This window comes from Thermobia domestica, chromosome 16, assembly GCF_964235325.1.
Source record: "Thermobia domestica chromosome 16, izTheDome1.hap1.1, whole genome shotgun sequence".
Lineage (NCBI taxonomy): Eukaryota > Metazoa > Arthropoda > Insecta > Zygentoma > Lepismatidae > Thermobia > Thermobia domestica.
The window spans coordinates 138,721,752-138,735,114 of NC_137469.1; the positions used below are offsets into that span (position 1 = coordinate 138,721,752).

At 34.4% G+C, this 13,363-nt stretch overlaps 1 protein-coding gene across 5 annotated transcripts in view; it reads left to right on the forward strand.

Moving 5' to 3' along the window:
* The window catches only part of DNAlig4 (DNA ligase 4), a 201,063-nt gene that overhangs the window by 115,913 nt on the left and 71,787 nt on the right, over positions 1-13,363 (forward strand). The window lies entirely within an intron of this gene.

A 13,363-nucleotide genomic window follows, 5' to 3' on the forward strand; every position in this document is an offset into this window, starting at 1 on the left:
ATATCATTACATGAACATGTTTGGAACGAACCAATAATGTTCCTGTAATGATATTTCCACCAAAGTGGATGTCCTTCTCTCCTGAAGACTTTTCGACGACCGAGAGCGACAATTAGCTTTTACTATTCAGATACAAACCGTATATCTTTTAAAGATTATACATGGTGTTGATATAATAATAATAATAATAATAATAATAATAATAATAATAATAAAAGTTTTAAACTTGCTCTGAAATTTGGCAAAACTTACTTAAAAGTAGAGATTTCGGGGAAAGAGTTCCGTACCTTCAAGACACACCTCTGCAACTACCAACATTTTAAACTAGAACGTTCCATTGAAGTTTCATGTAGAAAGTATTCTACTGTATGTTTTTAAAAAAATAACTGTAATAAATATAACTGAATATCACGCAACAGTAAGGCATATAATAAACTAATTTTTAGGATATGCAGAGGTAAATATAAAAGCTTTGCTACAAAATACCTACACAGACCATAATTCAATGAGCTCTGAAATACAGTGTAACGAAATAGCCTATGAGATTCAGTCTACAGAGCAATTGTTAGTTAAAGAATGGACATACACTATTTCGAGAATCGAGACAAGACGGGAAATGTTTACGATACTTTTCGTCTCGTCTCGATTCTCATCTCCGAAGAGAGACGAAAATTTTAAGTTAGCCTTGACCCGTCTCGAGTGTAAAATGTTAATTCTCATGTTATTTTATTTGTTTTAGAAACAAGATGAGAAATTCCTCTTCTCGTGAGCAACATTAAACCAAACTGAAATATTCTTTCCAAATGTCACGTTTCTGCTTGTAATGGTATGACCTGAGCGATAATTAGCTCCTAGCTTTCAATCTTCTACGAGATAACAATTATTAATATTAGTTTATTATTATTCCTGAAGATTTGATAGTTCAAGTATTGAAACATCCAAGTATTTAAAAATATCTGAATATAATAAAACGTATGTTATCGCTGATCAATCGCCATCAAAAATCCTAAAGTAAAAAAAAAAAAAATTCCAACGTGCTTTCGCACAAGCACCTTGATCACTGAACCGCGATCGCTACGCGGTAAACGATTCGTCTTTAGTCTGGTTGCGTTAGGTTTCTTTGTCTCCGCTTGCAAACTTGTATGTTATATTTCTTCGATTCAAAATGTCTTTCGTATTACTTTTATTATGTCGGCAAAGTTTACATTAATAACTTGAGTTGTTCTTAAACTGTTGGTTCACAAGTTTGTTTTTTTCTCCACACAAAACTAAAAATATGACAGATTGAATTCTCATGCTCTCCTTTTCTTTCAAAGCAGTCGCCATTACCTGGTCAAAGACTTATTTCCACCACGATTCATATTAACCAAAATAAATTCATTTTTCGGAAGCGGAACTTTCACTTTCCGGATTTCGGAAAATTATGGAATTCAGTTAAACTCCCTAACTCAGAAGAATTCCGGAACTCGGGAAGAATCCGGAATTTAGAAAATTCCGGAATTGAGAAAAACTCCGGATTTCGAAAAAATGCGGATTTTTTCGAATTCCGGAATGTTAACGAAATTAGAGATTTCTAAATTCCAGATTTTTCCGAATTCCGGAATTATTCCAAAATCGGAATTTTCCGAATTCCGGAATTTGTCCGGTTTTACTTTTGGGATTCCGGAATTGGCTATCCCTAGTTTATACACAACCTTTCAGAACACTAAGCTAGTAGTTGTCTACAAACAAACAAGTAATGCAAAGCATTTTGTATCCTGCAATACGTCATGTATCAAAATCCGATTGCAGTTTCAGTATCTAACCAGAAATTGAATGTATCTAGCTACTGGAAGCTGAGGTATGAAGAATTGTATTGTGTCTTATCTTTTTGTGTCTTATACAACCCTGCAAACCACTGAATATCTAAACGGCTTTCGTTAAATCCAAGTTGTAGTACTCACAGTTACATCCATTTGTGTCTATTATGATCGTGTTCCTAACGCTTACTATATGATAGCGTTAGTGTCTTTCTCTGCTCTCCCGTAAAGTTGTGATACGATCTACTAGAGAATAAAGAACCAATTATCAATTTAACCAAGTTGTTGTATTACTACACATCTGCTTCCGCCTCTTTCAACTCTGGTCGATCTCGTTGACGCGACATATTTGCTTTTTTACACCCCTTTCTTCGTTTACTGAACTAAACAGTAACTATTCTGAAATATACTACTGCGCATGCCTCGTAGATAAATATTTCTGATGCCAATAATTTCCGCTTTGTCCAAGGAATGTTCTTTTTCTTATTCCCAGCATGACCCTTTTATTACATTATATGAAGAGCATGTTGGTCTAAATACCTCATGTATTACATAGAAAGTGGGTTTAACTCTTCCAGCAAAGATGAAACATGTGATCATAGTATACAACCCACAGAAGTGATAGCTGTCAATACAGTGGTCGTAATCCCTAACGACACAGGAAGTGAGCGGTGCCCTCCCCGATGGTCTAGTGGTTAGCACGCGCGTCTGTGGTGTATGGTGTACCCGGTTCGATTCCCGGCGGGAGAGCATCTATGATTTTTAACTGATCTCGATGTTTCTGTGTTCGTGTCCTGTCGTTATAGGTTATTAGAGAAAGCAAGTTAAACGAGTGAAGCAAGTAAAATTATCAATAAGTAAGTTACTGAAACACGTTCGGCGTCAGTAAAAAAAAAAGTGGACAAAACACTGGCTTTTCGCGCCGTCCATGTGAGTTTGAATCTATCTCGGGTTGATTTTTTATCCATTTGATAGAAAGTATTGTTTCTTTTCGCTACACGTAATCACTTTTTTTCGTATTTTTCGCTGTCGCTCACAGTTAAAGTAAGTGACTATTCTTATTCTTTCTACGAATGATGGATCTTCTCTTTGGTTTCATGTCAAACATGCACACGTAATGAAAAGACGCGGTCGATAATAATAATAATAATAATAATAATAATAATAATAATAATAATAATAATAATAATAATATAAAATATTAGTAGCTAACTCGTGTGTGTATTTCGACAATATAATTTAATATTATTATGTGGAAATAAGTAAGTCTGGCTGGCGCCGCCCCCTAATTTTTTCGATTCGCCTTATGGGTCCACGGTGTCCAACGTTGGTCCCATCCCACTATCACCTCCTGTTCTCTTGATATAAGTTATCGACATTTTGCCTAAAGAGGGCTCTGCCGTGGCCCCATGACTACCCATGGCAATGACTCTTCGTTCATTTTGCATTGAAATCGCTTATTTTTCTGAGTACTATGAGTGCATACTGTCCAACGTTGCTCCCATCACTACAATTTCCCGTTCTCTCGATATAAATTGACAATATTTTTTTTGTAAGGGAGATATGGCGTTACAATCATTGCGTTTGAAGAAGAATTGAGGAAGATATTGCCTTGCCACAAACAACACCTATTATTATTATTATTATTATTATTATTATTATTATTATTATTATTATTATTATTATTATTATTATTATTATTATTTTACTTACCACTAATGTTGCCTACCTTTATTTGCAATGCAATGTGTTACTAAAAAGCAAGTCAAATAACACTCCTCGCCATTCACGCTCCCGAACCAGAAATACATGATTTACAGTTCTCTGTGTTAGAGGAAAGCACATTTATTATATTATTCTTTCAAATAATATGTTTCACAAGTTACTTCACTTTCAATGTGTAATTTCGTATCATCACTAACAATCATCTTGTTCCGATACGAAAATAACCCGCTCCTGCAAGAAAAAAAAAAGCTTGACCGTATCGAAAGGGCGTGAACCTTCTTTAGGCGATTAATCGGGTCCAATATTTCAATAAGTCCCTGCACACAAATATTTCAGTAAAAGAGGAAAAGTTATTCAAACTTTCTGAATACCTATTTATGTGCGAAATTTGGTCCCCTTGGAACTTTTTAAGAGTTTGAAGGGCCGCCATTTTGAACATTTTCATCTGATTATTCTGGTTAACAAACTCATCAAGATATTTCAATCGTCTCAATCAGCTGAAAATTAGGGTGGTTATGGCCCGATAGATAGATAGATAGATAGATAGATAGGTATAGATATACATAGATAGTTAGATAGATAAATAGACAGACAGAGGGAGAGAGAAAAAGTGTTCTGCTCCCTTCTCGCACCTGTGGTGTGTCAGAGCTAACCCGGGCCCCTTTGCAAAACGTATTGACCAGCCTAACCTAAACACAAGCCTCTTAGTTGCTAACGTAGAAACGTTGTCGGGAGGTGTAAGGCATGTAGAAATTGTATTTTTAGTAACCATTAGTATGGTCCACTTCTATGTTTTTCTTTTTACTTTTTCCAGCTACTTCGGAATGTTCAATTTTTATTCTTCACTAATTGCAAATGGCGTTTACATTCAAAATAAGAGAAATTTTGGAGGCATTTGTTCGAATATTCTTCTCTTTCGAAATGAAGAAAAGAATAAAAGCAATACGCAAAGACAAAAAGTATTATCGGTACTAAACATTACCAATAATAATTGCTACGAAAAACTAAATACAACCTCTTTTGCCCTCTCATGAGCTGTATGTATTATTAACAAAAATTTTAAAAAATGTCCTTAACGGGGATTCGAACTGGCGACCTTTGCATTTTTAAGCCAGCACCTTAACCACTACACCAAGATCATGGCATGGTTAGTGTTTAGTTGTCGGCGTATTTGTTGTATTTGTGTTTTATGTTCCCACTTCGACAATTTTTACTCTTTTTTCTAAGTTTAACAGCTGTTTCTGGCTTTCTCTTTCGGTGTATTCCTTTATTTACACTATGCACTATTCGTATTCACTGCTTGTGCCCCTCTGTAATGTCTTATTCAGATTAAACTTTTCTTTTCGCCCCTCAGTAAACATTTGATTGATTTAATTCTCATACTCTCCACGGATGGAGCGCAGGAATGCCAGACTCGAAAAATAGGTGTACATTTACTTTCCTGACAGATAATACACCTGTTATAGAAAATAGGTCAAAATGTTCTATATATTAAATTATGCTTTTACAATGATGAAACAGGTGTTTTGGCGTTTTAGCATAGGTTTCAACTTTTAGGGGTAGCAACGTACTTTATGTACACCTGCTATAGAAAATAGGTCAAAATGTTCTATATATTTTAGCCCCTGCAAAGGCGGGGTCACCTCCGGGCAAGAAACGAACACTTGTTTTGGAACTTGATTGAGATGTCCTAACAGGAAATAAATAGAATGTCTCCTAATTCAAGGTGCAGTTTCGATATTATCCTTGGTAAGATAGGAAGCTCCCCAGAAAATTATCCCAATACTTAATAAAGAATGACACTTAACATAATATAATGATAGCAAAGTTTGGTTTAGAACAGAACCACGTATCACAAGACAAACATTGCTTTTATTATTATTTTTTTTAATAGCAATATGTTATCCCAAGTTAGTCTGTTGTTTATTGTAACTTCTAAAAAATTGGTAGTGTGCGAGTAATATACGGAAACCGTGTTTAACACAATAGTAGGTACTATTTAAAATATATACGAGTAGTGAAAATTGAATATGTTACTTTTCTTTGCATTTATCACCCATTTTGTCAAACGGTTGATGGTGTATTTCAAACTGGTTTCTAATTCTACAATATTGTCCCCTGTTACTAAAGACCTTCACATATCACACATAGTAGCGGTTTCTGAGAAAAATACGACTTCCATATTGTTAACTGTTTCACCTATTTATTGTCTTTTCTGTTCGTTAAGTACGAGTAAAACCATTTAAGCACTATATCTCTAACGCCGTACTTCTGGAGCTTTTCCAATAGAAGGAAATGTATACTATCAAAAGCTTAAAACCCTTTAATGGGCAAGCATTGATAGCATTGCCATTAAAATATTTAGTTTGCTTTTATGGTTGAACCTTTTCTTCCTGATCATAATTTCGTAATTTTTAAAGTATGTTTGTACTTTGGTTACAAAATACAGGGTGTTTATTTCAAAGCAACATTGCCATAAAATAGGTCTTATGTGTAGCTACTGAGCAGCATTGCCCTATTATGGTAACATGTAAGTATACTCTCAGTAATTACCAACAATTTCGTTGAAATATTTTCCTACAGAGCAAGAAATCACAAATAAAAAAGTAAAGAAAGAGCTTTCGTGGAACGTAGGAGATAAAGCTTCTACAATACTAAATTTGACTGTCCCCTGTTGACGAAGATCAGAAGTATCCAAAGAAGCGACCCGCAAATCATGTATATGAATATTGTATGAAAGCAATAATGTCAATTAAATTATCACTGAAGTTATAATTCGTGCGGATAACGCAATAGAATGCGATGTTACTTGAGAGCAACACTGCCCATTAAAAGGTTAACAGGATGTCTATCGGTCACGAAAGTAACGAAAGTCATGAAAAAGTTAATCAGAAAACGATCATGAAAGTAACGAAAAAGTCACGAAATTTAGTTTTTGGGTCACGATTTTTTTATCTGTACAAATATAACTACAGACTGGAAAATTTTGTTCTATAAAACGTCAAAATTCATCACCAAAAATGTCTATGGTCGGCTTTAGACGCTACCAAATTGCAAGTGAAGCTCGCTTCTATCGCGTGCATGAAAATTCAGCCTAATTCGCACCCAAATTCGCTCTGGAGAATGTTACGAAAGTCTAGGGTTTGGTAAAGAAAAAGTCACGAAATTTCATTTTGGAATTTTAGTAGTGACCCTGGTTAAGAAAAATCGACAAATAAACCTACTGCGTATTTTTTCTTTTCAAGAATATTAGAAACCTCTGTAATAAAGTTGAAAAGTGTAGTATCGATTGATCTATTTTTTTGAAAATCATGTTGAGAAGTGGAGATCAGATTATGATAAGATACTGTTCGTATTAACAATTTTAACACTGATTGAAAAAGTACAAAAATGTGTGGGCGCTGGCCTGGGGGGGACTTGAACCTAATCTCCAGCTTGCTGGACGATATTTTGTGAATTAAGAACCACATGATCAGCTTTCTATGTTTCGTTGGTACGTTATTCTGTAACCTTTACCTGACTAACAATGTACTGCAGTTATTTATGTGGTCAGTTCACTATGATATATATTGTGATTGACAATGCTTTAAGGCAGTGGTTTTCAACCGCCGGTCCGCGGCGGAAACTTCGAAGATTCGAATTTTAGTACTGAGTATTTTCGTATTTTTGCAATAGCAAAATTTCTATATAATTGTACTATCAAATGGAATATTATCTGAGCTTCTCACCATTTCAAATTGTGAAACATATCCAGATTCTCATATCCTCTATATAAAATAATACTGGACTGCTCGATGCTTTTAAAAATGTAATGAGTGTATGAAATCAGGGAGCAAAGTGGTAATATAATCTCGATCGTCCACTTCCAGTCAAATCCAATATGAACAAATTTCATGTTTTATTTCTTACGCTTGTTACCGCTGTGGAACGTTTTAATTTTGTTATAATTGCTGCAAATACATGACAAATGTGCAATTACAGTATATTGATTGGACAGCCCGTGAGGAGTGAATGAATAGAGTTCTGCAGAAATTGTTTCAATTATTTAAGTTTTGTGTTTGTGCATAAGCTGATAGCAGAAAATGGATGGTTACAGAGCTGAACAACATATTATTGTGAGCTTTTTCTCAAGGGAAAACGTTGGAAAGGAGAAAACTGGTGATGGAAGTATATCTGTATCGACTTGGAAAGCTCATGAAAAGCGTCCATGTGATGAAATTAAACTACACAAGAGTGAGAAGAATAAGAAAATTAAAGGGAACTTCATTATGCACAATAACAAGGATTATGTGAAGTTTGGGTTCATTGTGGCCCCTGATAGTGACCAATTACCACGTCCATTATGTGTTGTGTGTTCCCAGAGACACTTTCCAATGATGCTATGCAACCTTTAAAACTTGTTCGGAATTTTAATTATAAGCGTGATCAACTCAAAAACACACCATTAGACTTCTTTGAAAGATTACATTCTGAAGTGCTACATGAGAGAAGTTACATAAAAAAAAAAAAAAAAAAAAAAAGTCACAACAACAGAAAAATCTCTTTCTGAAGTCATTCTATATCAAAAACAAGAAAGCCATTCACAGTTGGTGAGAAGTTGATAAAGCCTTGCAGATGTCGCGAGTGAAATTTTGGGATCTCAGAATGCTGAGAAACAAACAGATTCCTTTGTCGGACAACTCTATACAGCGAAGAATTATTGAAATGGCTCCAGATGTTGAAGAGTATGTAATAGAACACGTAAGAAAGTCACTATTTTTCTCTATTCAACTTGATGAACCAATTGACATCAGCAACCATGCTATTTTGCTCTGCTTCGTAAGATATGTAGACGGTAAAGATTTGAGAGAAGAACTTCTGTGCTGCCTTGACTTATCTGGCCGTACCACAAGTTCAGAGATATTCAATGCTCTCAATCAGGGTTAGCTGGTTTAAACCAAGGTTTAAACCAGTTGGTTAAATAAATAAATAAATAAATAAATAAAATAAAATAAAATAAATAGCTTAAAACAAGAAACGAAAAATATTCGTAAAAATGTAAGTGTTCGTAAAATCTTGATGAGCACACATTTGTGAGTTATCATGTTTCACTCCCGTATATTATTCGTATTATATTCGGACTTAAATTCCCCATTCATTACTCAAACAGATTATACTAGAAAAGCAACTTTTGATTTTATAAGTTTATGAATGTTTCTTTTGTGATTTTTTTATAGTTTGTTTTATTGTTATGCAATTGCAATCAAAGAAAAATTCTAAATATTATTTCGTTTTAATAATGTTTACTGTTGATAAAATACATCGAAATGTCGTACTTTTTTTTTTGGGGGGGGGGTGTGGCACGAGAGACATTTATTGAAATCAAAAGTATCTTTGGTATCTATTTATGTTAAATATGTCAGAGCCAAAGTGGACTCACCTAATTCGTATCTTTATTCACTTTTCACTTTATGCAAATTAAGTCGTCGTATTTCCTTAACTTCGATTAATAACAGTCGTAGTGAACTAACTTGGACTAAATTAGTCCTTCTGTTCTCTGCAGTATTTTGAAATTGTCCATATGTAATTCTGTATAATGGTGTCACTTGTGCGATTGTTTATCTTTTTGTCCTTCTGAAATGACTCTGTAACCATCCTGAGTTCGTGGTCCATGTTCGGGCGAACATTTATTTGTAACCGCCTGAGTGTTCATGTCTCTGTTCGGGCGGCCATTTATTTGTAACCATCTGTAGTTCTGATCTGATCGCTGTCCTCGGCTCGTGGTATTACCAATAAGTATACTCCTGATACTTTAACTTACCTGGACAGGACGACGAAGACCTCTCCAAGAAAGGTTACAAACTGTTTCCCACAAAGCTCGTCGGTCTCAATAATGAGATGAGCATTAGGCGCCGAGAGGTTCGGGTGTCTCGTCTCGAAAACCTCACGGACGATCAGACGGTCATCCAGACCATAACGCACACAGACATCACTCATACACACAACGAAAACACACTGGATTAATTGACACTATACTTATTTATTAGAACACTATTTTGAAAAAAAAATAACGAAGAGAAATGAATACAACACTGGACACTAATAAATTTTGTCGCTGAAATTACGTTTTGCCCTTTACGGGAAATATAGCCCTTTCTATATATATATGATTATAATTCAGGTATCACTAGAAACACTTTGCTCACACCATGAACACACTTGGGGGATTCGCACTGGGGAAAAGTTGTCTGGATCGTCCCACGATGAACCCAGTTGTTACGCTGAACAGTCCTGCAGCGTAAAAGTAAATCTTGAGTAAATAAACGAAAAGAAGGTCTTCACAGTTGAATTCTGATATTGGAGGGCGCGTATATAACTTTTTAAACGCACAAGGTCTGAGGACCTAGGATTTCACTGATTGGGGCTAGCCGCAAGAAATCGTCCTTCATCGGCTAAATAGCTTGTGCCCCTTAACACAACTTATGTTTGAAGTTCAACGCGAGATGCGTGGTTGCATCTTCCAGACCTGGAGTCAAACTCCCTGAGCTTCCAAGCTCAAGCTACGGATTGCGATGGTCAACAGAAAAGTGTTGGCAGTTCATTTCAAAAATTACTCAGTTAACTCACCTGTATGCACATACAAACAGAATATAGAAAACAATTTCTGTTAATTTTAGTCAACTGCCCATAATGCACTAGACACGGCGATAACACTGGCGTGAGAAAGTACAGATAACGGGCTGGGATACAACGCAGTTGGTGCCACTTCGGCTATTGGGACATCTGGTCAGCCCATATTTCTCTAATCTATTATAATGTTTCCATAAGCGATTAAAGAAAGCACTTAATTCAGTTCCCAATAACTATAGAATATATACTGTGTATATAATGAGTCAGGGAGAAACACTGAAATGGTTAGTCACTAACTGAAATGTTCTCACTAAAAGCAACGTTTTAAATATATATATGAAAAAACGATGAAAGACTTCTTTGTCCAATTGTGTGGGAAAGAAGCAATTCCCACCAAAGAAAGAACTTATATGCGTTGCAGAATAAAGCACAAATCGAAAATAATAATCACTGTCTTCACGAAATATACAGGGCGTCCACAAAAAAATACTTCTATAACCTGGTAGCGGTTATATATGGTGTCTGAACGTGGAACGACCTGTCAAGTGCACACGTGGACAGGTTGAGAACCCTTGGTCGTCTGACGAAGTATGAATAAAATTAGGTCTTTCACCTGAAAATTTAAAATAAGTTAGTTGGCAACACTGTCATATGGTGTGAGACTTACGTGTATAAACGATGAATGGTTTTTCACCTGGAAAAAGGGCTATTAAAATAGTGAAATATCTTGTTCAGATTCCTGCATGAGCAGTGTCCAATCCAAATGTTCCATAAAGTAATAAGATTCTCTTGAACAATTGGTGCAGTTGGGTTTCCTTATCTTCCGTTTCTTCACATATTGAAACCATGCTGTCTTCCTGTGTGAGTATCCTCCATGGTTCTCCAACGATGAGTTGATGAGGGGAGAAGGGGAGATTTTTTTTTTTTTTTTAACACTGGTGTGAGAAACGAGGTACGGTTGAAACACCTGTATGATAACTTTTTTTTTTTTTTTTTTTAAGTTCGCAGAAAGCGTTTGTAGGGCTATTATTTTTTTTTTTTTTTTTTTTAACACGCAAATACTTTTCGTAAAATGTTTAAGTGTTCCGTTTCGATCACTTTATTTGATATAATATGAAGTAAATACGTTATAGGGCTATTTAAATCCCTTTTTTTTTTTTTAAACATTAATAAATTCTTTTCGTAAAATGTTTAAGTGTTCCGTTTCGATCACTTTATTTTGTGTAATATGAAATAAATATACACACACGATAACTATTCATGAAAACATCGACTTGAAGAATTATCAAATATCTCAATAAAAATTAGTAAATATACTGATATCTGTATTTAAAATATAATAATATGAATGAATAAGCAAATAGCAAAACATGTTAAAGGTACTAAAATATTAAAATTATTGTTAAAGTTTCGATATTACTATAATATATTTGGAAAATATGAAAATCATTGAAAAAGTAAAATGAATGGAAATGTAAACACATGATAAACTGACAATATATAAACAAAATAAGATTTTCACCTGTATGTCCTTTTTTTTTTTTTTTACTGTGCCTCGTGTTGTTTGGCACAAAAGAACGAAAAATCGTTTTTTCAAAAATAAAAAAAATAAACTTAAGTGTCAAAATTGACGTTCATAGTAATTCCAAGAAATAAGCATGATTCTGCATATCAAAGAAAAAGATCGTGATTTCGTTGACATGTATGAAGGAAATTCGGCACGCCATAAGATCAAATGCCATCTGCTCGTCGAGACTTTAGTTCGATAATGCTCAATACAACAAATGATTTCATTCTGAAACAAAGTTATTATTAGCTTAAGCCTAAAATAATGGTTGTTGTTCACTTCCATAAACGTAAACATTGTAGGGTTACCAAAATAGATGGGTATTATCTGCAAAAAATTTATTAATAAAAATGTTGAAAACTATTCAATATTGATCCAAGTTTTTCGAGGTCTAAATCAAGGAAGTTGACTCGCTAGTCCAAACATTCCTGAAAATAAATGGTCATTACACCATGAATTGACCAAAACCATAGGTGGGAAAAATGTGTAATACTACACGTACTTACACACACAATATGCCATCGACACCTGCGAGGCAAGACTAGAAACGAGGAAGGCCTGCAACCATAGGCATTTACAAAATGTTTCTATACATAACTGAAATATCAACACTAATATTCAGTAAAATACACGTATGTTCCCTGGAACATAACATACGTCTTCCACCTAGAAAAGATGTGTAAACACACAAAATACAAATGCTCTCGTAGCATCGTAAAATATGTCTCTAAAAGACAAAATACATGAGACCTGTGAAAAGAAAAACATGGGATACAAACAAGAGTATAGTCAACGACATTACAAATTTCTGGTCGGTCTGAAAACATCCAAATTAAATTCCCTACAAGACAGTTATGTCACTCCATGACAGTTAAACTTTCTTAGGCATCTTCGCTACAAAATATTCAAAATGGTTTTATTAACACATTAAAATTCAAAATCGTCGAGCATACGAAATAATTAACAAAGTAATTTTCAAAAATCGTTATGGCTTCACGCTGTTGGAAAGAAAATAAGTTTATTTTTCGGGATCTATATCGAATTCGAATAGTTTCTAGGACATACTAGAACTAAAATACACTTTTCTCAAAATTAACATGAAAAATAAACATTACAACTCATTAGCATACAAGTACACAATATAGTTACGATTCATAAACATTAAAATATTCACTAGAATATTACTAGACAATAAAATATACTCAAAATATTTAACCTAAGAATACGCATACTTAGTTATGGGTTACTATAAAAGAAGAAGAGAAATGAAAAACTATATTTTGCGATTGATGGCGAAAATACAGTTAGCTATGGAATATCCAATGGATTAGCCACGTCCATTTTTGCAATAGATCTGCAATTCCAGGAAAAATCGCCTCCCTGAAAAAAAAATATTTATATTTATCCCCATAAAATATCCTACCCGAAGAAGTTTCCCTACGGTCGTTCAGTGGTCTAGAGAAGACAAAAAAAATATTAATTAGAAATTACAAGAAAATATAGAAGTTAAACATATTTCCGCATATATATTAATATGAGGGGAAAAACGACCGTTCACCATCAGAATATCTGTTCATATAGTTCCTTCTACAATAAAAAGATTACTGCTTTCGTTCGGAGAATTATACTATTCACACGACATTCCTACACACACTATTAGCTA